Source organism: Aquarana catesbeiana, linkage group LG12 (genome assembly GCF_042186555.1).
Source record: "Aquarana catesbeiana isolate 2022-GZ linkage group LG12, ASM4218655v1, whole genome shotgun sequence".
Classification (NCBI taxonomy): Eukaryota; Metazoa; Chordata; class Amphibia; order Anura; family Ranidae; genus Aquarana; species Aquarana catesbeiana.
The window spans coordinates 2330821-2355196 of record NC_133335.1 but is presented as its reverse complement, the minus strand read 5'-3'; the positions used below and the strand labels follow the sequence as shown (position 1 = coordinate 2355196).

Here is a 24376-nt window from a genome sequence, read left to right as displayed (position 1 = left end):
GCATGGCTCACCAGGACAGACACTTACCTTGAGTAGAGTTTGGCGTGGTGCGGCCTACCTGTATTCAGGATCTGGTGTTGGCCAGTAGGTGACGTACCTGAGAAGATAAAGAGAGCGGCATGAGAACCAGGAACGGTGGATGACCTCAGAGGGAGGAGGGGGAGGGGGGTGCGGAATTATTTCTGAATCCACTGGCGGGTGTTTGTGACCTGTTGCTGACCTGCTCTTAATTTCTCTCCATTAGGCTTACATAAAGAGTTGTTTTTGGGGAGGGGGGTGGAGACAATTCCTCCACTGGGGGGGGTGAGTGATTCTGCCCCCACCCCCTTTTATTACTGCCTCCAGAACCCGTCCAATCACATGTGTGCAGATCAAACGCGTTCTACAACCTCATCCACAGGGCTGTGTGTTCCTCGGCTTCCTCCAAATCTCACAATTCCTTTGTCTTCTCCTGCTGTGATGTCACTTCCTGTTAGAGGGTGGCTACAAATTTTCTTAATAATAATAACAAAGTAGGAGTACAGCCAGGATGGGGAGGAGCCTCCAGAGATCACATGATCTTGGAGAGATCTCTAAACATGGGAGTGTCCTGTATAGGTACAGTATATACCTTGGCAGGGCGGGTCCAAAGGGGGGCGGAGCACCTGTGATAGTGAGAGCGGGGGGAGGGGGCACCACATATCAACCAATATACCTGGAATAATCTCCTGACCGATGTCACTCTGTATATTACAGGTACTTATATACCGCCATGAATTCACATATATACACTGTATACTCACATCAGTCCCTGACCCAAGGAGCTTACACTCTAATGTCCCATTTCACCTTCATACATCATTATTATCAGTATTATTATGGGGAGGATGTGATGGTGATCGGTCATTTAGAAGTTGCAGTGTGAAGGTCACCCCCCCCATTATAATAAAGGGGCACTCCACCCTCCTCCTTGGCTCTTGGTGTGGATGGAGTTGGAGGAACGATGGACCAGGATTAGATCCATATAAATATATATATATATATATATATATATATATATACACAGTGCCTGGAAAAAGTATTCATACCCCTTGAAATTTCCCACATCTTGTTGTTACAACCAAAAACATAAATGTATTTTATTGGGATTTTATGTGATAGACCAACACAAAGTGTCACATAATTGTGAAGTGGAAGTAAAATGATAAATGATACAAATAAATGTGTGAAAAGTGTGTGGGGGGAGGGGCATTTGTATGGCACCCCCCGGAGTCAATACTTTGTAGAACCCCCTTTCTCTACAAGTCTTTTTGGGGATGTCTCTACCAGCTTTGCACATCTAGAGAGGACATTTCTGTCCATTCTTCTTTGTAAAATATCTCAAGCTCTGTCAGATTGGATGGAGAACGTCTGTGAACAGCAATTTTCAAGTCTTGCCACAGATTCTCAATGTGATTTAGGTCTGGACTGTGACTGGGCCATTCTAACACATGAATATGCTTTGATCTAAACCATTCCATTGTAGCTCTGGCTGGATGTTTCGGGTCGTTGTCCTGCTGGAAGGTGAACCTCCACCCCAGTCTCAAGTCTTTTGTAGACTCTAACAGGTTTTCTTCTAAGATTGTCCTGTATTTGTCTCCATCCATCTTCCCATCAACTCTGACCAGCTTCCCTGTCCCTGCTGAAGAAAATCATCCCCACCACATGATGCTGCCACCACCATGTTTCACGGTGGGGATGGTGTGTTCAGGGTGATGTGCAGTGTTAGTTTTCCCCACACATAGCGTTTTACTTTTAGGCCATAAAGTTGAATTTTGGTCTCCTCTGACCAGATCACCTTCTTCCACATGTTTGCTGTGTCCTCCACATGGCTTCTCACAAACTACAAACAGGACTTCTTATGACTTTCTTTCACCAATGTCTTTCTTCTTGTCACTCTTCCATAAAGAGTTATTCCATAGTGTGTTGCTTGGCCTTCATGATGCTGTTTGTTCACTAAGGTTCTCTAACAAACCTCTGAGGGCTTCACAGAACAGCTGTATTTATACTGAGATTAAATGACACACAGGTGGATTCTATTTACTAATTAGGTGACTTCTGAAGACAATTGGTTCCTCTAGATTTTAGTTAGGGGTATCAGAGTAAAGGGGGTTGAATACAAATGCCCCCCCCCACCCCAACACTTACCCCATTGGTTGCAGGTGGGCAGGCTCCAACGGGCGGCATGTAGCCGCAGGGTTGTGGGCTCCTATGGGCGGGTTTCGGGCTCCTACGGGTGGACTTGCAGGCTCCTATGGGCAGCGGGTAGCCGCCGGGTTGCAGGCTCCTATGGGCAGGTTGCGGGCTTCTACGGGTGGACTTGCAGGCTCCTATGGGCAGAGGGTAGCCGCCGAGTTGCGGGCTCCTATGGGCGGCGGCCAGCGGCTCCTGTGTCCTCTCTGCATCACAGCAGATTCCGTCGCGTGGCTCCTCCCTCCTCCTCCTAGGCGTCCAATAGGATTGCCTGTCCTTTCAACCAATCGGGTGACCAGTGTCAAAACCCACTTCCTGCTTGGTCGGGAGGAGGATCCTTGTTAAAACAGGGAATATTGATTAGCTGTTGTAACACACATGGGTGGGCTTGGAGCGCACTCTCTGTGCCCCGAGCCCACCCTATATTGAAGCCTATTAATGTCTCTGGCTCTAATCAGTGCTTTAAAACCCCCCTCCCCCCAGTGGAATCCATGCGTCGGTGTCCTGAAAGGGGCTGGACGCATGGATAGGGGAGGCGGGGGCCCGTGTGCCCTTAATGGATATATATATATATATATATATATATATATATATATATATAGTGTCACACTTTATCCAGTCTGTAATGATGTGTCTCCCCTCCCCCATGTGGTCAGTATGGGGCCCCCTATGGCCAGGAAGTAGGTGGCGCGGTGGCCTAGTGGTAAGGCGTCGGTTTCGTAAACCGAAGATCGTGCGTTCGATCCCAGTCCGTGCCTGGTTGGATGGGCGATGTTTTATAATGACTGGGAAGGGGGTGTAGCCCCGGGATCCCCCCAATCTCTGTCCCTGCAGCACCCCCCCCAGGAAATCCAATGGCCTCCCATGGAGTAACCTGTCTATCTATTATATGGCCTCCCCATGCCTGTACCAGTCAGAGATCTGAGATACTCCAACCAGGTCCTCTGCTGCACAGCAAATCATATTGTAATGTGTCTGCCATAGACCGTGTACATAGGGGGCTGGGAAACTGGTGCACAAGAGCTGACAATCCATTGGGTAAATGATAGCATCATTATTGTAAACATTAAATGCACACCAACCCCTTACACGGTTACAGGTATTTCCAGAAGGACCCAAGAGCTGACAATCCATTCCATATATGACAGCATGGCATGCAGTTTTCATCATTATTATAAATAACCCCCCAACTGGAAACTGTAACTATCACAGGTGCCCAAAGATGGATCCAAGAACTGACAATCCATTGGGTAAATGATAGCAAGGTATACAGTTATCATTATTGTACGCAACTCCCCCAACTGAAAACTTTAATGGATACAGGTGTCCAATGACAGCCAAGAGTTCTCCCTGCGGTCCCTAATTATTATTATTATTATTATGATTACTCCTCTCGTCAATTATTTTCTATTATTTATTATTACCTCTCCTATTATTATTTTATATGATTTATTATGACCCCTTATTTATATATATCACTGTATGCATACTGTATTACCATATATATGATTATTCTCATCATTATTTATTATAATTTATTATTACACCGCCCATTATTTTATATGATTATTAATATTACATTTTTTCTGATTGATAGCATTGATCACACCCATCATCATCATTCATTGTTACACTCCCTGGTATTTATCATTCTCTCCACATTCACATACGGGCCAAGCTGTCCAGGACTAGTGATGGGATATAGCAGGGGGGCTGAGTGATTGCAGTAAGAATGAAGCTGTGGGGATAAACAGAATAGACATAAAGAAGGAACTCCTATAGTGAGTGTGATGATTGTCCTGACATAAAGTTGGGGGAAGTTCATACAGAGGTGTCAGGTTGGGGTTCAGAGAGCACCTGAGTCACAGGATGATGTGAGGTGACTTGAAGGAGCAGGAGTGCTGGGGTCACTGGGACACTATAGACACACTGGGGTCACTGGGACACTATAGACACACTGGGGTCACTGGGACACTATAGACACACTGGGGTCACTGGGACACTATAGACACACTGGGGTCACTGGGACACTATAGACACACTGGGGTCACTGGGACACTATAGACACACTGGGGTCACTGGGACACTATAGACACACTGGGGTCACTGGGACACTATAGACACACTGGGGTCACTGGGGACACTATAGACACACTTGGGTCACTGGGACACTACACACACTGGGGTCACTGGGACACTATAGACACACTGGGGTCACTGGGACACTATAGACACACTGGGGTCACTGGGACACTATAGACACACTGGGGTCACTGGGACACTATAGACACACTGGGGTCACTGGGACACTATAGACACACTTGGGTCACTGGGACACTACACACACTGGGGTCACTGGGACACTACACACACTGGGGTCACTGGGACACTATAGACACACTGGGGTCACTGGGACACTATAGACACACTGGGGTCACTGGGACACTATAGACACACTGGGGTCACTGGGACACTATAGACACACTTGGGTCACTGGGACACTACACACACTGGGGTCACTGGGACACTACACACACTGGGGTCACTGGGACACTATAGACACACTGGGGTCACTGGGACACTATAGACACACTGGGGTCACTGGGACACTATAGACACACTTGGGTCACTGGGACACTATAGACACACTTGGGTCACTGGGGACACTATAGACACACTGGGGTCACTGGGGACACTATAGACACACCGGGGTCACTATAGACACACTTGGGTCACTGGGACACTATAGACACACTTGGGTCACTGGGACACTATAGACACACTTGGGTCACTGGGACACTATAGACACACTTGGGTCACTGGGACACTATAGACACACTGGGGTCACTGGGACACTATAGACACACTGGGGTCACTGGGACACTATAGACACTGGGGTCACTGGGACACTATAGACACACTGGGGTCACTGGGACACTATAGACACACTGGGGTCACTGGGGACACTATAGACACACTGGGGTCACTGGGACACTACACACACTGGGGTCACTGGGACACTACACACACTGGGGTCACTGGGACACTACACACACTGGGGTCACTGGGACACTACACACACTGGGGTCACTGGGACACTATAGACACACTGGGGTCACTGGGACACTATAGACACACTGGGGTCACTGGGACACTATAGACACACTTGGGTCACTGGGACACTATAGACACACTTGGGTCACTGGGACACTATAGACACACTTGGGTCACTGGGACACTATAGACACACTTGGGTCACTGGGACACTATAGACACACTTGGGTCACTGGGACACTATAGACACACTTAGGTCACTGGGACACTATAGACACACTGGGGTCACTGGGACACTATAGACACACTTGGGTCACTGGGACACTATAGACACACTGGGGTCACTGGGACACTATAGACACACTGGGGTCACTGGGACACTATAGACACACTTGTGTCACTGGGACACTATAGACACACTTGGGTCACTGGGACACTATAGACACACTGGGGTCACTGGGACACTATAGACACACTGGGGTCACTGGGACACTATAGACACACTTGGGTCACTGGGACACTATAGACACACTTGGGTCACTGGGACACTATAGACACACTGGGGTCACTGGGACACTATAGACACAATGGGGTCACTGGGACACTATAGACACACTGGGGTCACTGGGGACACTGGGACACTATAGACACACTGGGGTCACTGGGACACTATAGACACACTTGGGTCACTGGGACACTATAGACATACTGGGGTCACTGGGGACACTATAGACACACTTCGGTCACTGGGACACTATAGACACACTTGGGTCACTGGGACACTATAGACACACTTGGGTCACTGGGACACTATAGACACACTTGGGTCACTGGGACACTATAGACACACTTGGGTCACTGGGACACTATAGACACACTTGGGTCACTGGGACACTATAGACACACTTGGGTCACTGGGACACTATAGACACACTTGGGTCACTGGGACACTATAGACACACTGGGGTCACTGGGACACTATAGACACACTTGGGTCACTGGGACACTATAGACACACTTGGGTCACTGGGACACTATAGACACACTGGGGTCACTGGGAAACTATAGACACACTTGGGTCACTGGGACACTATAGACATACTGGGGTCACTGGGGACACTATAGACACACTTGGGTCACTGGGACACTATAGACACACTGGGGTCACTGGGACACTATAGACACACTGGGGTCACTGGGACACTATAGACACACTGGGGTCACTGGGACACTATAGACACACTTGGGTCACTGGGACACTATAGACATACTGGGGTCACTGGGGACACTATAGACACACTTGGGTCACTGGGACACTATAGACACACTGGGGTCACTGGGACACTATAGACACACTGGGGTCACTATAGACACACTGGGGTCACTGGGACACTATAGACACACTGGGGTCACTGGGACACTATAGACACACTTGGGTCACTGGGACACTATAGACACACTGGGGTCACTGGGACACTATAGACACACTGGGGTCACTGGGGACACTATAGACACACTTGGGTCACTGGGACACTATAGACACACTTGGGTCACTGGGACACTATAGACACACTTGGGTCACTGGGACACTATAGACACACTTGGGTCACTGGGACACTATAGACACACTTGGGTCACTGGGACACTATAGACACACTTGGGTCACTGGGACACTATAGACACACTGGGGTCACTGGGACACTATAGACACACTTGGGTCACTGGGACACTATAGACACACTGGGGCCACTGGGACACTATAGACACACTGGGGTCACTGGGACACTATAGACACACTGGGGTCACTGGGGACACTATAGACACACTGGGTTGACTGGGGACATTGAAAACACCAGGGACACTAGACACACTGGGGACATTGGAGAAACTGGGGACATTAGAGTCACTGGGGACCAGAGACAATGAGGTCACTGGGATCACTGGGGTCACAGACCATACTAGGATCACTTTTGTAATGGGGATACTGGAGACACTGGGATCACTGGAGACATTGTGGGTCACTGGAGACACTGGAAGCACTGGGGTCACTGGAGACACTGGGGTCATAAAACATACTAGAATCACTGGAGAAACGGGGGATACTGGAGACACTGGGGTCACTGGGATCACTGGAGACTGGAGACACTGGGGTCACTGGGATCACTGGAGACACTGGGGTCACAGAGCATACTAGGATCACTTTTATAATGGGGATACTGGAGACACTGGGGATATTAGAGACACTGGGGACATTGTAGGGTATAAAAACAGTTTTCACTCTCCCTGGACTCTCTGCAGCCACAGGAAACAGAGATATCTCACAGTAACACTGCCGCTGTAAGATTTGGTTTCCCCAGCTTTTCAAGGGTTAAACTAATAGAGCGCCCCCCCCCCCAAGTGGTCATCACTTGTGCCGTCCCAACTAAACTACACTCACCCTCCTTCCACTCCCGGGATTCTGTCCGAGGAAAGCGGGCAACTCACAAATACTTGGGGCTTGTCTTCTGTTCTCATTCTCTGACTGCTACGCACTCGGTTACAGCATGCCCACTACATACCCACACCATACCCACAGTATACCCACAGTATACCCACACCATACCCACACCATACCCACAGTATACCCACTGCATACCCACAGTATACCCACTACATACCCACACCATACCCACAGTATACCCACACCATACCCACACCATACCCACACCATACCCACACCATACCCACTGCATACCCACACCATACCCACACCATACCCACAGTATACCCACTGCATACCCACACCATACCCACACCATACCCACTGTATACCCACACCATACCCACTGCATACCCACACCATACCCACTGCATACCCACACCATACCCACTGTATACCCACACCATACCCACTGCATACCCACACCATACCCACTGCATACCCACACCATACCCACTGCATACCCACACCATACCCACTGCATACCCACAGTATACCCACAGTATACCCACACCATACCCACAGTATACCCACTGCATACCCACACCATACCCACACCATACCCACTGCATACCCACACCATACCCACAGTATACCCACTGCATACCCACAGTATACCCACACCATACCCACAGTATACCCACACCATACCCACAGTATACCCACACCATACCCACTGCATACCCACACCATACCCACTGCATACCCACACCATACCCACAGTATACCCACACCATACCCACAGTATACCCACACCATACCCACTGCATACCCACAGCATACCCACAGTATACCCACAGTATACTCACACCATACCCACTGTATACCCACACCATACCCACAGTATACCCACACCATACCCACAGTATACCCACACCATACCCACTGCATACCCACACCATACCCACAGTATGCCCACTGTATACCCACACCATACCCACTGTATACCCACACCATACCCACAGTATACCCACTGTGTACCCACACCATACCCACAGTAAACCCACACCATACCCACTGCATACCCACACCATACCCACAGTAAACCCACACCATACCCACTGCATACCCACTGTATACCCACACCATACCCACAATATACCCACTGCATACCCACAGTATACCCACAGTATACCCACACCATACCCACAGTATACCCACACCATACCCACAGTATACCCACACCATACCCACTCCATACCCACAGTATACCCACACCATACCCACTCCATACCCACAGTATACCCACACCATACCCACAGTATACCCACACCATACCCACTGTATACCCACACCATACCCACAGTATACCCACACCATACCCACTGCATACCCACACCATACCCACTGCATACCCACACCATACCCACTGTATACCCACACCATACCCACAGTATACCCACACCATACCCACAGTAAACCCACACCATACCCACTGCATACCCACACCATACCCACAGTATACCCACACCATACCCACTGCATACCCACTGTATACCCACACCATACCCACTGCATACCCACAGTATACCCACTGCATACCCACTGTATACCCACAGCATACCCACTGTATACCCACTGCATACCCACAGTATACCCATTGCATACCCACTGCATACCAACAGCATACCCACTGCATACCCACACCATACCCACAGCATACCCACACCATACCCACAGCATACCCACACCATACCCAGTGTATACCCACTGCATACCCACAGTATACCCACTGCATACCCACACCATACCCACAGTATACCCACACCATACCCACAGTATACCCACACCATACCCACTGCATACCCACACCATACCCACTGCAAACCCCCACAACATACCCACAGTATACCCACTGCATACCAACACCATACCCACAGTATACCCACTGCATACCCACAGTATACCCACTGCATACCCACAGTATACCCACCGCGTACCAACAGCATACCCACACCATACCCACAGTATACCCACACCATACCCAGTGTATACCCACTGCATACCCACAGTATACCCACACCATACCCACTGCATACCCACACCATACCCACTGTATACCCACTCCATACCCACAGTATACCCACTGTATACCCACTGCATACGCACACCATACCCACACCATACCCACAGTATACCCATAGTATACCCACTGCATACCTACTGCATACCCACAGTATACCCACCACATACCAACAGCATACCCACTGCATACCCACACCATACCTACTGTATACCCACTGCATACCCACAGTATACCCACAGCATACCCACAGTATACCCACTGCATACCCACAGCATACCCACAGCATACCCACAGCATACCCACAGTATAATCATTGCATACCCACTGCATACCCACTGTATACTGTGGGTATGCAATGGGTATACTGTGGGTATGCTGTGGGTATACAGTGGGTATGCTGTGGGTATGCAGTGGGTATGCAATGGGTATACTGTGGGGAGTCTGAACCATTTTAACCCTTGAAAAGCTGGGGAAACCAAATCTTACAGCAGCAGTGTGCCTGTGAGATATCTCTGTTTCCTATGGCTGCAGAGAGTCCAGGGAGAGTGACCCAGTGTCTCCAATGTCCCCAGTGACCCCAGTGTCTCCAGTGACCCCAGTGCCTCCAGTGACCCCAGTGTCTGCAGTGACCCCAGTGTCTCCGGTAATCCCAGTGTCTCCGGTAATCCCAGTGTCTCCGGTAATCCCAGTGTCTCCAGTGACCCCAGTGTCTCCAGGGATCCCAGTGACTCCAGTGATCCCAGTGACCTCAGTGTCTCTGGTCCCCGGTGTGCCCATTGTCCACAATGTCTCCACTGGTTCCAATGTCCCTAGTGACTTTCGTGTTCCCAGTGCCCCCTATGTCTCCAGTGACCCCAGTGTGCCCAGTGACCCCAGTGTCTCCGGTAATCCCAGTGTCTCCAGTGACCCCAGTGTCTCCAGGGATCCCAGTGACTCCAGTATCCCCCCATTTCTCTAGTGTCTCCAGTGATCCTAGTATGCTCTGTGACCCCAGTGATCTCAGTGTCTCCCGTTCCCAGTGATCCCAGAGACCTCAGTGTCTCCAGTCCCCCAGTGTCTCCAGTGACCTCAGTGTCTCTGGTCCCCATTGTCCCCAATGTCTCCACTGGTTCCAATGTCCCTAGTGACTTCAGTGACCCCAGTGTCTCCGGTGATCCCAATGCCACCAGTGCCCAGTGAGTCCAGTGTCCCCAGTGACCCCAGTTTCTCCAATGATCCTAGTGTCTCCAGTGATCCCAGTGACCTCATTGTATCTGGTCCCCATTGTGCCAATTGTCCCCAATGTCTCCACTGGTTCCAATGTTCTTAGTGTCTTCAGTGACTTCAGTGACCCCAGTGTCTCCTGTGATACTAAATGTCTCCAGTTCCCAGTGACCTCAGTGTCTCCAGTGATCCCAGTGACTCCAGTGATCCCAGTGACCTCAGTGTCTCTGGTCCCAGGTGTGCCCATTGTCCACAATGTCTCCACTGGTTCCAATGTCCCTAGTGACTTTCCTGTTCCCAGTGCCCCCTATGTCTTCAGTGACCCCAGTGTGCCCAGTGACCCCAGTGTCTCCGGTAATCCCAGTGTCTCCAGTGACCCCAGTGTCTCCAGGGATCCCAGTGATTTCAGTGATCCCAGTGACCTCAGTGTCTCTGGTCCCCGGTGTGCCCATTGTCCACAATGTCTCCACTGGTTCCAATGTCCCTAGTGACTTTCGTGTTCCCAGTGCCCCCTATGTCTCCAGTGACCCCAGTGTGCCCAGTGACCCCAGTGTCTCCGGTAATCCCAGTGTCTCCAGTGACCCCAGTGTCTCCAGGGATCCCAGTGACTCCAGTATCCCCCCGTTTCTCTAGTGTCTCCAGTGATCCTAGTATGCTCTGTGACCCCAGTGATCTCAGTGTCTCCCATTCCCAGTGATCCCAGAGACCTCAGTGTCTCCAGTCCCCCAGTGTCTCCAGTGACCTCAGTGTCTCTGGTCCCCATTGTCCCCAATGTCTCCACTGGTTCCAATGTCCCTAGTGACTTCAGTGACCCCAGTGTCTCCTGTGATCCCAATGCCTCCAGTGCCCAGTGAGTCCAGTGTCCCCAGTTTCTCCAATGATCCCAGTGTCTCCAGTGATCCCAGTGACCTCATTGTCTCTGGTCCCCATTGTGCCAATTGTCCCCAATGTCTCCACTGGTTCCAATGTTCTTAGTGTCTCTGGTGACTTCAGTGACCCCAGTGTCTCCTGTGATACTAAATGTCTCCAGTTCCCAGTGACCTCAGTGTCTCCAGTGACCTAAGTGTCTCTGGTCCCCGGTGTGCCCATTGTCCACAATGTCTCCAATGATTCCAATGTCCCTAGTGACTTTCATGTTCCCAGTGCCGCCTATGTCTCCAGTGACCCCAGTGTGCCCAGTGTCTCCGGTAATCCCAGCGTCTCCAGGGATCCCAGTGTTCCCAGTAACTCCAGTATCCCCCCATTTCTCCAGTGATCCTAGTATGCTCTGTGACCCCAGTGTCTCCAGTGATCCCAGAGACCTCGGTGTCTCCAGTCCCCCAGTGTCTCCATTGACCTCAGTGTTTCTGGTCCCCAGTGTGCCCATTGTCCCCAATGTCTCCACTGGTTCCAATGTCCCTAGTGACTTCAGTGTCTCCTATGTTTCCAGTGACCCCAGTGTCTCCCGTGATCCCAATGTCTCCAGTGCCCAATGAGTCTAGTGTCCCCAGTGTCTCCAATGATCCCAGTGTCTCCAGTGATCCCAGTGATCTCATTATCTCTGGCCCCTATTGTGCCAATTGTCCCCAATGTCTCCACTGGTTCCAATGTCCTTAGTGTCTCCGGTGACTTCAGTGACCCCAGTGTCTCCTGTGATACTAAATGTCTCCAGTCCCCAGTGTCTCCAGTCCCCAGTGTCTCCAGTGACCCCAGTGACCCCAGTGTCTCCAGTGATCCCAGTGACCTCAGTGTCTCTGGTCCCCAGTGTGCCCATTGTCCACAATGTCTCCACTGGTTCCAGTGTCCCTAGTGACTTTCGTGTTCCCAGTGCCCCCTATGTCTCCATTGACCCCAGTGTGCCCAGTGTGTCTAGTGTCCCCAGTGTCTCCAGTGACCCAAGTATCTCCAATGTCCTTAGTGTGTCCAATGTCCCCAGTGTCTCCAAAGTCCCCAGTGTTTCCAATGTCCTCAGTGTCTTCGGTGACCCCAGTGACCCCAGTGCGTCCAGTGACCCCAGTGTGTCTAGTGTCCCCACTGATCACAGTGTCTCCAAAGTCCCCAATGTCTCCAGTGGCCCCAGTGTTTTCAATGTCCTCAGTGTCTCTAGTATCCCCAGTGTCTCCAGTGACCTCAGTGTCTTCAATATCCCCAGTGTTTTCAATGTCCCCAATCACCCCAGTGTGTCTATAGTGTCCCAGTGACCCCAGTGTGTCTATAGTGTCCCAGTGACCCCAGTGTGTCTATAGTGTCCCAGTGACCCCAGTGTGTCTATAGTGTCCCAGTGACCCCAGTGTGTCTATAGTGTCCCAGTGACCCCAGCACTCCTGCTCCTTCAAGTGACCTCACATCATCCTGTGACTCAGGTGCTCTCTGAACCCCAACCTGACACCTCTGTATGAACTTCCCCCAACTTTATGTCAGGACAATCATCACACTCACTATAGGAGTTCCTTCTTTATGTCTATTCTGTTTATCCCCACAGCTTCATTCTTACTGCAATCACTCAGCCCCCCTGCTATATCCCATCACTAGTCCTGGACAGCTTGGCCCGCATGTGAATGTGGAGAGAATGATAAATACCAGGGAGCGTAACAATGAATGATGATGATGGGTGTGATCAATGCTATCAATCAGAAAAAATGTAATATTAATAATCATATAAAATAATGGGCGGTGTAATAATAAATTATAATAAATAATGATGAGAATAATATATACAGTATCTGACAAAAGTAAGTACACCCCTCAGTGACATTTGTGTAAATCTTTTCTACTATCTTTTCATGTGACAACACTGAAGAAATGACACTTGTCTACAATGTAAAGTAGTGAGTGTACAGCTTGTATAACAGTGTAAATTTGCTGTCCCCTCAAAATAACTCAACACACAGCCATTAATGTCTAAACCGCTGGCAACAAAAGTCAGTACACCCCTAAGTAGAATATATAGTACTGCGCTGTCAAAAGGCTAATATCATCAGTAAACCAAATGAAAATGTATAGGTATTTTAAACTGAATAAAAACCTATAGTGATAATGAATATTGAAAGACAATAATAATGATAAATAAATATACGGGTACAAAAATTTCCAAAATTCCAAATGTGAGACTGTAGAGATACAGTGATTGAAAAGTGCAAATGCAATGAAGCAACTAAGAATAAACTATACAAAATCAAAAAAAAAAAAAAAAAAAATGAAAGTAAACAAAAAAGTCCACTCTGTGACAGAAAATGTTGATAGATGAATATATTGTAAAGTGAATATATAAATCTTGCTGGTCAAAACGTTGATTTTTTGGACCGTCTCTAAAAGTGCATAAAAAGTGAAAACAGAACACCACCACCGATAATACTGAGGCTCACCGGAGTGTATGGATTCAATAGGACCTACGCCCCATGAATCATTCAGGCTTGTCGGTGGTTAAACACCAGTGATCGAAGAACCTCAGCAGATACGAACGATCGAACAGGTGGATAAGTATCAATCCCAATCTCTTCACAATAGCCACAATCAGCAAGGAAAATGAGGCTCTAAGGTGTATATCGTGGTGTGGACTCTTATATAAATGGCCAAAAAGGAATAAAAAGCACACATAGCGTAAATCCACATAACAAAAGAAATGTATTTGTAAAAAATGAAAGGTTACACTCACATTTTCAGAAGTAAAACAAGCGCTTGTCTATCCAATAAGGTGACGCAATGGGAACCCCTAAGTGAAAATGTCCAAGTTGGGCCCAATTAGCCATTTTCCCTCCCCGGTGTCACGTGACTCGTTAGTGTTACAAGGCCTCAGGTGTGAATGGGGAGCAGGTGTGTTAAATTTGGTGTTATCGCTCTCACTCTCTCATACTGGTCACTGGAAGTACAACATGGCACCTCATGGCAAAGAACTCTCTGAGGATCTGAAAAAAATAATTGTTGCTCTACATAAAGATGGCCTAGACTATAAGAAGATTGCCAAGACCCTGAAACTGATCTGCAGCACGGTGGCCAAGACCATACAGCGGTATAACAGGACAGGTTCCACTCAGAACAGGCCTCGCCATGGTCCACCAAAGAAGTTGAGGTCACGTGCTCAGCGTCATATCTAGAGGTTGTCTTTGGGAAATAGACGTATGAGTGCTGCCAGCATTGCTGCAGAGGTTGTAGGGGTGGGGGGTCAGCCTGTCAGTGCTCAGACCATACGCCGCACACTGCATCAAATTGGTCTGCATGGCTGTCATCCCAGAAGGAAGCCTCTTCTAAAGATGATGGACAAGAAAGACCACAAACAGTTTGCTGAAGACAAGCAGACTAAGGACATGGATTACTGGAACCATGTCCTGTGGTCTGATGAGACCAAGATAAACGTATTTGGTTCAGATGGTGACAAGCGTGTGTGGGGGCAACCAGGTGAGAAGTACAAAGACAAGTGTGTCTTGTCTACAGTCAAGCATGGTGGTGGGAGTGTCATGGTCTGGGGCTGCATGAGTGTTGCCGGCACTGGGGGGCTACAGATCATTGAGGGAACCATGAATGCCAACATGTACTGTGATATACTGAAGCAGAGCATGATCCCCTCCCTTCAGAGACTGGACCGCAGGGCAGTATTCCAACATGATAACCACCCCAAACACACCTCCAAGATGACCACTGCCTTGCTAAAGAAGCTGAGGGTAAAGGTGATGGACTGGCCAAGCATGTCTCCAGACCTAAACCCTATTGATCATCTGAGGGACATCCTCAAACGGAAGGTGGAGGAGCGCAAGGTCTCTAACATCCACCAGCTCTGTGATGTCATCATGGAGGAGGGGAAGAGGACTCCAGTGACAACCTGTGAAGCTCTGGTGACCTCCATGCCCAAGAGGGTTAAGGCAGTGCTGGAAAATAATGGTGGCCACACAAAATATTGACACTTTGGGCCCAATTTGGAGATTTTCACTTAGGGGTGTACTGACTTTTGTTGCCAGCGGTTTAGACATTAATGGCTGTGTGTTGAGTTATTTTGAGGGGACAGTAAATTTACACTGTTATACAAGCTGTACACTCACTACTTTACATTGTAGACAAGTGTCATTTCTTCAGTGTTGTCACATGAAAAGAGAGAAGAAAAGATTTACACAAATGTGACTGAGGGGTGTACTTACTTTTGTCAGATACTGTAATACAGTATGCGTACAGTAATATATATAAATATCAGGAGGGGGTAATAAAAAATGTGATAAAATAATAGGAAGAGATGACAATGATGACGTGTGTACTGATAGATAATAGGTGGTAGGAGTAACAATAATAATAATAATAATAATACGGAGAACTTCCAGTGTCTAAAAATAATAGGAGGGATAATAATAAATTAAATATTTGGAGGTATAATAATAAATAAAATAATAGGAGGGATAATAATACATAAAATAATAGGAGGGATAATAATACATAAAATAATAGGAGGGATAATAATAAATAAAATAATAGGAGGGATAATAATACATAAAATAATAGGAGGTATAATAATAATGATGACGTGTATACTTATATATAATATAATATGTGGGATGAATAATAATAATAGGAGAGTCTTCATCCTTGTCGGACCGCGGGGAGAACTTCCAGGCTCTGTACCCAGGGGGCGGTAGAAGGGAGATTCGGGGGGAGATTAGGAGGAGGGGCAGTTCGGGGAGGGGCGGAGTCCCGATCTCCGGGGTTTCTGGTATCTCGGCTCCGGTTCTGGGCGGGGCGATCTCTCACATCTGACACTTTTTCGTACAGCGATCGGCCGCTCCTCCTGTCGGTGGAAGGATCGCACACACACACAGATCGGAGCGGTGCCGTTCACTGTGCGGCCAGCAGAGGGCGCCCCGCCCCCGCGTGTCCCATCCAGCGGTGCGCACAGAGGAGGGGGGAGTGCGGGGCCCCTCCCCCCCATGTGTCACCCAACACGTGTAGAAGAGTCTGACACCCCCCCTGACAAGACACCCCCAGCACCTGCCTAGAGACACAGGGGCCCTCACTGGAGACACACGGGCCCCCAACATCCCCTGCCATGGAGACACAGGGGCCCTCACTGCAGACACAGGGGCCCCCAACATCCCCTGCCATGGAGACACAGGGGCCCTCACTGGAGACACATGGGCCCCCAACATCCCCTGCCATGGAGACACAGGGGCCCTCACTGGAGACACAGGGGCCCCCAACACCCCCTGCTATGGAGACACAGGGTCCCTCACTGGAGACACAGGGGCCCCCAACACCCCCTGCCATTGAGCCACAGGGGACCTCACCGGAGACACAGGGGCCCCCAACACCCCCTGCCATGGAGCCACAGGGGACCTCACCGGAGACACAGGGGCCCCCAACACCCCCTGCCATGGAGCCACAGGGGACCTCACCGGAGACACAGGGGCCCTCACCGGAGACAAAGGGGCCCTCACTGGAGACACAGGGGCCCTCACTGGAGACACAGGGGCCCTCACCGGAAACAAAGGGGCCCTCACCGGAGACAAAGGGGCCCTCACCGGAGACACAGGGGCCCCTTACCGGAGACACAGGGGCCCCTGTTGTGGAAGGGGACAAGCTACAGGTAGTGAAGGGGTAACTTTTCTTACTCAGTTATTGTTACATTGTATATCAGATGGGGGGAAGGGGTGTCATTATAAAGGGGGGAGGGGGTGTGTCATTATATAGGGGGGACGGGGGGTGTCATGGACTGTATCGGGGCCCCCCCCGGGGGGGGGGGAATATTGGAAAACATTTAGTGGACACTTTCCCTTTAATTGCCCGGCCAGGAATTAACCATCGCCTGTCCTTTGTAGGTGATGGGGGGAGGGGGGGGGACATTATAATATAATATTCTGCATGTTACATTGTATCTGAGGTGGGTGAAGAGTCAGGATTGGGGGAAGGGGAGGGGCAGCCATAGGTGACATTATAATATATTTGTTACATTGTATCTTCGAGGAAGAGTCAGGATGGGGATGAGTAATGGGGGTGTCATTATAAAGGGGGGAGGGGGTGTCATTATAAAGGGGGGGTGTCATTATAAAGGGGGGAGGGGGTGTCATTATAAAGGGGGGAGGGGGTGTCATTATAAAGGGGGGAGGGGGTGTCAATATAAAGTGGGGGTGTCATTATAAAGGGGGGAGGGGGTGTCATTATAAAGTGGGGGGATGTCATTATAAAGGGGGAGGGGGGTGTCATTATAAAGGGGGGAGGGGGTGTCATTATAAAGGGGGGAGGGGGTGTCATTATAAAGTGGGGGGTGTGTCATTATAAAGTGGGGGGTGTGTCATTATAAAGTGGGGGGTGTCATTATAAAGTGGGGGGGTGTCATGGACTGTATTGGGGACACCCCGGGGGGGGGAATATTGGAATACATTTAGTGGACACTTTCCCTTTAACTGCCCGGCCAGGAATTAACCATCGCCTGTCCTTTCTTAGTGATTGGGGGGGGGGGTGTCATTTTAATGACGGACTGCTGACTTCAGTGATATATATATATACGAGGAGCAGTCCATGTGTGCAGAGTCTCCAATCTTCGCTCTGGAGAGATCCTGGTGGGGGAGGGGGGTTGATTTTATGAATGGAGATATAATCGGCCCCCATAAAAGTTTTTCCCGGTCGGTCCCTTTAAAAGTTGAGGGAGAGATGGTGGGTGTCAGAGCCGGTAAGGATCGGGGGGGGGGGGGGGGCGGTAGGTGGGTGTCAGAGCCGGTAAGGATCGGGGGGGGGGGCGGTAGGTCGGTGTCAGAGCCGGTAAGGATGGGGGGGGGGGTAGGTTGGTGTCAGAGCTGGTGAGGATCGGGGGGGGACGGTAGGTGGGTGTCAGAGCTGGTGAGGATCGGGGGGGGGGGGCGGTAGGTGGGTGTCAGAGCCGGTGAGGATCGGGGGGGGGGGATGGTAGGTGGGTGTCAGAGCTGGTGAGGATCGGGGGGGGGGACGGTAGGTGGGTGTCAGAGCCGGTAAGGATAGGGGGGGTAGGTGGGTGTCAGAGCTGGTGAGGATCGGGGGGGGGACGGTAGGTGGGTGTCAGAGCTGGTGAGGATCGGGGGGGGGGACGGTAGGTGGGTGTCAGAGCTGGTGAGGATCGGGGGGGGGGGGGGACGGTAGGTGGGTGTCAGAGCCGGTGAGGATCGGGGGGGGGAGGTAGGTGGGTGTCAGAGCCGGTGAGGATCGGGGGGGGACGGTAGGTGGGTGTCAGAGCCTGTGAGGATCGGGGGGGGGGGACGGTAGGTGGGTGTCAGAGCCGGTGAGGATCGGGGGGGACGGTAGGTGGGTGTCAGAGCCGGTGGGGATCGGGGGGGACGGTAGGTGGGTGTCAGAGCCGGTGGGGATCGGGGGGGACGGTAGGTGGGTGTCAGAGCTGGTGAGGATCGGGGGGACGGTAGGTGGGTGTCAGAGCCGGTGAGGATCAGGGGGGAGGGTAGGTGGGTGTCAGAGCCGGTGAGGATCAGGGGGGAGGGTAGGTGGGTGTCGGAGCCGGTGAGGATGGGGGGGGGGGCGGTAGGTGGGTGTCAGAGCCGGTGAGGATCAGGGGGGGGGGGGGACGGTAGGTGGGTGTCAGAGCCGGTGAGGATCGGGGGGAGGGTAGGTGGGTGTCAGAGCCGGTGAGGATCAGGGGGGAGGGTAGGTGGGTGTCAGAGCCGGTGAGGATCAGGGGGGAGGGTAGGTGGGTGTCGGAGCCGGTGAGGATGGGGGGGGGGCGGTAGGTGGGTGTCAGAGCCGGTGAGGATCAGGGGGGGGGACGGTAGGTGGGTGTCAGAGCCGGTGAGGATCGGGGGGACGGTAGGTGGGTGTCAGAGCCGGTGAGGATCGGGGGGACGGTAGGTGGGTGTCAGAGCCGGTGAGGATCGGGGGGGAGGGTAGGTGGGTGTCAGAGCTGGTGAGGATCGGGGGGGAGGGCAGGTGGGTGTCAGAGCTGGTGAGGATGGGGGGGGGGGGGGACGGTAGGTGGGTGTCAGAGCCAGTGAGGATTGGGGGGGGGTTGGTAGGTGGGTGTCAGAGCCGGTGGGGGACGGTAGGTGGGTGTCAGAGCCGGTGAGGATGGGGGGGGGATGGTAGGTGGGTGTCAGAGCCGGTGAGGATCGGGTGAGGAAGACGTCAGAAAAGTAATAAAAGACGTTCATATCCCCAGATTCGGAGATTAACCCCTCGTGTCACCTCCAGTCTGCTCCCAACGTCCAGGAACGTAGAGGAACCAAGAGGAACGAAAGGAAACGTAGAGGAACGCCCAGGAACACCGAGGAACGTAGAGGAACGCCGAGGAACGTAGAGGAACCAAGAGGAACGAAAGGGAACGTAGAGGAACGCCGAGGAACGTAGAGGAACCAAGAGGAACGCCCAGGAACACCGTGGAACGCCCAGGAACACCGAGGAACGCCCAGGAACGTAGAGGAACCAAGAGGAACGTAGAGGAACGTAGAGGAACCAAGAGGAACGAAAGGGAACGTAGAGGAACCAAGAGGAACGAAAGGGAACGTAGAGGAACGTAGAGGAACCTAGAGGAACCAAGAGGAACGAAAGGGAACGTAGAGGAAGGAAAGGGAACATAGAGGAACGCAGAGGAACGTAGAGGAACGCAGAGGAAGGAAGGATGCCGCAGGTCAGTGACATCTCATTGGTGAAGAATTTGTTTCCTAGAAGGGGCCCCGGTGATGGACGGGGGTTTGGCCCTGGGTCTTTGCGGGCGAGGTGAGTACTACCTTCAACTGGCCTACAAAGTCCCAGTGTCCGGCCCCCCCGATCAGCGGCTGCCGGTCCCCGAGGATCTTACCGGGGTCTGTCCTCTGTGTGTGATGTATAGAACTAATAAGAATATGTGGGGGGGGGGCTGCAACTAATGATTATTTTGATAATCGATTAGTTGGCCGATTATTGTTTTGATTAATCGGATAATAACCTTAAAAAAAGTGTGGTGTATAATTTAGTTAATATGTAAAGTATAAGATAAAAAAGGCAATTTATTCTTAAATCTCTCTATACAAAATATAAATAACCAACTATATGGTTAGAGAGAGAAATCTCCAATCCACTCCGAGAATAACAGACAGGAGATATATACTGTATATACTATTAGAGGATATATATATACTGTATATACTATTAGAGGATTATATATACTGTATATACTATTAGAGGATTATATATACTGTATATACTATTAGAGGATTATATATACTGTATATACTATTAGAGGAGATATATACTATTAGAGGGGATATATATACTGTATATATTATTAGAGGATATATATACTGTATATACTATTAGAGGAGATATATATACTGTATATACTATTAGAGGAGATATATATACTGTATATACTATTAGAGGAAATATATATACTGTATATACTATAAGAGGAGATATATACTATTAGAGGGAATATATATATACTGTATATACTATTAGAGGAGATATATATATACTGTATATACTATTAGAGGAGATATATATACTGTATATACTATTAGAGGAGATATATATATACTATATATACTGTATATACTATTGGAGGAGATATATATACTGTATATACTATTGGAGGAGATATATATACTGTATATACAATTAGAGGAGATATATATACTGTATATACTATTGAAGGAGATATATATACTGTATATACTATTGGAGATATATATACTGTATATACTATTGGAGATATATATACTGTATATACTATTGGAGATATATATACTGTATATACTATTAGAGGAGATATATATACTGTATATACAATTAGAGGAGATATATATACTGTATATACTATTGAAGGAGATATATATACTGTATATACTATTGGAGATATATATACTGTATATACTATTGGAGATATATATACTGTATATACTATTGGAGATATATATACTGTATATACTATTAGAGGAGATATATATATATATATATACTGTATATACTATTAGAGGAGATATATATACTGTATATACTATTAGAGGAGATATATATACTGTATATACTGTTGGAGGAGATATATATACTGTATATACTATTGGAGGAGATATATATACTGTATATACTATTAGAGGAGATATATATACTGTATATACTATTAGAGGAGATATATATACTGTATATACTATTAGAGGAGATATATATACTGTATATACTATTAGAGGAGATATATATACTGTATATACTATTAGAGGAGATATATATACTGTATATACTATTAGAGGAGATATATATATATATACTGTATATACTATTAGAGGAGATATATATACTGTATATACTATTGGAGGAGATATATATACTGTATATACTATTAGAGGAGATATATATACTGTATATACTATTGGAGGAGATATATATACTGTATATACTATTGGAGGAGATATATATACTGTATATACTATTAGAGGAGATATATATACTGTATATACTATTGGAGGAGATATATATACTGTATATATTATTAGAGGATATATATATATACTGTATATACTATTGGAGGAGATATATATACTGTATATACTATTAGAGGGGATATATATATATATACTGTATATACTATTGGAGGAGATATATATACTGTATATACTATTAGAGGAGATATATATACTGTATATACTATTAGAGGAGAGATATATATATATATACTGTATATACTATTAGCGGTTGAATCTGGTAAATATCATCGGATTCAGAGATCACATTTTTTATATAAAGAAAATAAATGAAAGCCGGTGCGTGTTTTTGTGATTTTCGGACAGAACTGTAATATATTATTTGCTGGCCGTAAAAAAACGTCTTCCTTCCAAAAAATGTCATTTTAAGAACGTTCGTTTGATTTTCTAATCATTAATGGGGTAAAATCGACGTTCTTTTCGATGGCAGTGATGGGAAGATTGGAAAGAGCAGAATAGAAATCTTCTTGGTGGAAGGAATTATCAGACAGTGGATGTGGGTTTTGTGGGTTTTGTGGGTTTTGTGGGTTTTGTTCAGAAATTCATTTTAAAACTGAATGTTAAAATCCAGTGAAATCTTCAAACGACATTCTTTCATTCAGCGAATGTACAAAGATTTTTTGTGTGAATATTCTTGTCTGAAAATTGATCGGTGTGGTCAGCATAAAGATCGGTTCACCCCGGTGCAGTTTATTTTTGATCCGTCTCTACACTGCTTTTTGCACATGTGATTTTAATGCGATTTGAGTTTTGCATTTTTTAATGCTTTTTATGGCCATTTTGTTGTCGGGCAGATTAAAAAATGCAAATTGCTGCAAAAACCCACAACATGCTTTTCTGCAGCTTCGATAGATAGATAGAGAGATAGATGGATAGATGGATAGATGGATAGATGGATAGATGGATAGATGGATAGATGGATAGATAGATAGATAGATAGATAGATAGAGAGATCTTTTATATTAAAGTAGTACTAAAACCTGAGACTTTGTTTTTTTTTCTTTTCATGGATATGATCATTTTATATATAATGCACAATATTTGTAAAAGTTTACTTTACATGTAATAGTAATCCCTTCTATTACCTCCTTCTCTGGGTTCAGATGCTGATCTTCCTGCACAGTATTTAAAGTTTTTTTTTTTTTTTAAACAAACATGTTATACTTATCGGCTCTGTGTGATGGTTTTGCACAGAGCAGCCCCCGATCCTCCTCTTCTGGGGTCCCCCCACCGAGGCTTCTGGCCTTTCCTGCCTTCAGAGTGCCTCTATAGCAAGCTGCAAAGTACAGTATAGAGCGCCCCCTATAGGAAGGTAAAAAAAACTTCTGACTTTAGACCCACTCACTTCCTGCCCAGGACTACATGTCCCACGAGGCATTGCTCCTCACACATTTAGAAGTTCTCAGGCACTCGGTGACATGTATGGACGATGTACTGAGCTGTATTTGTGCTGCACTGTATTTCCTGAGATGTAAACAATTAATTAATGCATTCTGTATGCAGGCAGATTAATTGGCTGGCCAATTAATCGATTATGAAAATAGTTGACTATTTTCATAATTGATTAGTTGTCGATCAATCAATTAGTTGTTTCGACCCTAGATGGGGGTCTAATGTATAGAAATAATAAGAATATGTTATTCGGGGGGGGGGGGGGTATATATAGTAATAATAAGAATATATTGGTCTGGGGTGGGGGTATATATAGAAATAATAACAATACAGGCGGTCCCGGGGTTACAAACAAGTTAGGGACTGTAGGTTTGTTCTTAAGTTGAATCTGTTTGTAAGTCGGAACAGGTACATTTTTTAAGTGTAGCTCCAGCCAAAAAAAATCTATTTTTAATCTTTTTGGATAGCATAGGGAAGGGTGATCACCCCTGTGACATTTGTTTTGCTGTCTGTGCTCCTCTTCAGAAGATTTCACCTCACTTTCTGTCCCAATGACAATTGGATTTTGAAAATTTTGGGTTATTGTGGAAACAAGCCTTGGTGATAAATCATCAGGTGAGGTAC

General features: G+C 48.0%; 1 long non-coding RNA gene across 2 annotated transcripts in view; it reads left to right on the top strand.

Annotated features, from left to right (window-relative positions):
• Positions 1-16648: 16648 nt before the first annotated feature.
• LOC141113804 (uncharacterized) overlaps positions 16649-24376 on the top strand; it is a 28845-nt gene continuing 21117 nt past the window's right edge. For both annotated transcript variants that reach the window (XR_012236818.1, XR_012236817.1), the window contains exons 1-2: positions 16649-17514; positions 20065-20532. This is a non-coding gene — a long non-coding RNA (uncharacterized lncRNA). The remainder of the gene's footprint in view (positions 17515-20064; positions 20533-24376) is intronic.